Here is a 2369-nt window from a genome sequence, read left to right on the forward strand (position 1 = left end):
CAACAGTGCTTTTTTCTTTTTTCGCTCCACATTCACTTTCCAGCTTGTTTACTGAATATATCCGCTAGACCGATGAAACGTGTAGTCGCACTGTTCTGGTCGAACTTCTCGTACGTTAATCACCATTACTAGGATTACCAGCCTACTTCTATTTATTGGTCTCTGGCAGAGGGCACAAACGCCGTTTTCCTTTTCAACCATGCCTAGTGCGGCGCTTAACTAAAAAAATAAATTATGTAACAGCTTGATTCAGTAGCTTACCGCTGATTTCTTCTTAAATCGGATTTATGCTTACCCGTGTTTGACTAAAACCACAATAATGAATTGAAAATGAACATACTGTTTTATCCACTAAATGAAATTAATTCCCTCCCTTACGAATTTATTTCACTTGTCTATTATGTAGTGACATTGTAATTTTAAATCCAAAACTAATAGTTGTCCGGCGACTCACAAAATTGTGTCGATCAGTTTCTCGTGAGCGTTTGCAGTGAATATTGATGATGGCACCCGGACTGTCAAAACTTGCGGTTTCCGCTGCGGCCGTCCTCTCCTGTTACAGGAGGAAACGCGAGGAAGGAAAAGGCGACGCGTGTGGGAGTCTTCATTTTTGACAAAAGAGGAACCACACTATTTTGCTGAGAGATTTGAAAGAAGACCACGGAGGGCTCTTCGAAAACTTCAGCCGAATGTCGTTAGACGATTTCGCCATCATATTGGGAAGGATAGAAGGGAAAATTGCCAAAACCGACACCAACTTCCGAGAGTGCGTTCCTGCATCAGTCCGGTTGGCGATAACTCTTCGATTTTTAGCAAGTGGTGACTCGTACGGTAGCCTCATGTATCTCTTCAGGGTTTCAAAGCCTACAATTTCTTTACTTGTTCCTGAAGTCTGTCGGGCCATCGTAGAAGCACTACAGGAGTATGTCAAGGTAAGAACAAAAATGTATAATATAATTTTATTTTTGGAAATATATATATATTTGGAATAAGTACATGAAAAACGTTGAACGGAACTATTGAATAAAGTGCAAACGTGTGAATATTTTAACAGAACGAGGAAAAGAATGTTCCTGCTTCTGAGGGTACCCCAGTTCCAGGATCCGAGGCAAATACGGAGGCGAGCGGATCTGCATCATCACTGCTTGATTGATGTGAATGGTCTGTGGTGGGGGTTGAGGTTCTAGATGGTGGTATGTAGGAAGAGAGGACAGAGGTGAAGTAGAGTCCCCACTGTACTCTGGTGTAGTCTGTTGTGGATGTAGTAAAATAGCCGGAGAAGGTGGGCCAGAATTCGCTGACGAAAACGTAGTAGCAGGGGACGGAGAGAGGCTGAATAATTCGGCGAAACTGATGAGATAAACCGGCGATTTTGATGAGGAAGTTCGTCATAGCGGCCCATGTCGGCTTCGAAAAGAATGTTGTTGACGTGGTGCTGGACAAACGCTTGTGTCCTCTTGGAGTAAGATTTTAATTTCATCGCAACATGCTCACCATACACATCACAAGCATCACGCCTCACAGCATTATGCAGTATGCCGACCACCTCGTCAACTTGAGACCGTGGAGAGGCTGGCGTTCTTTTGCGCTTCATTGGAGTAGGCTTTGCAAAACCCAGTGCCGTTTGACTGGAAGCCGATGTATCTCTTGAGATTGCTGATGAGGGAGGGTTTGAGTAATTTGGGAAGCAGATTCACTTGTATTGTCGTCCTCTTCCTGAATGAGCTCAACCTTAAAAATGAAGAAATGAATTAGCAAATTAACTAAAATACTTGAGGGTTTTATTACAAACTTTTGGTTCCGCTATAAAAATTTAATTGTAGTTATTTAATAGTGTGTAGGTATATAATTTAATTTTGACGCTATGGGTGTACGTAATAAGAAATATTGTTCATTTCAGATGCCCGAAAATGAAAACAGTGGCTATGCGAATCCAAGAAATTTGAAGAGAAGTGGGACTTCCCCCATGCTGTTGGAGCCATCGACGGAAAGCATGTAGCAATACAATGTCCGCCCAAAAGCGGGAGCGAATACTTCAACTACAAGTCCTTTTTCAGTTTTGTATTATTTGCGCTTGTCGACGCTGATTATAACTTCATGTTTGTGGACGTTGGATGTCAAGGCAGGATTTCAGATGGTGGAGTTTTCAGAAAATTCTCAGTTGTACGACAATATTGAAAAGGGCAACTGCTCCGGCATCCCTTATTGGTTTGAAAAAAGTACAGGAGATCAAATTCTACTGCTAAAGATATCCATGAGGGCTTTGCAAATACTTATGCAATGGAGCCGTTTCATGGCAAAACGTTACGCTGATAGCATTCTGATTTCGCCTAAACCTCAAGTTATCAACACTGAAGATAGCCCTAAGG

Source organism: Homalodisca vitripennis, unplaced genomic scaffold (genome assembly GCF_021130785.1).
Source record: "Homalodisca vitripennis isolate AUS2020 unplaced genomic scaffold, UT_GWSS_2.1 ScUCBcl_6047;HRSCAF=13075, whole genome shotgun sequence".
NCBI lineage: Eukaryota > Metazoa > Arthropoda > Insecta > Hemiptera > Cicadellidae > Homalodisca > Homalodisca vitripennis.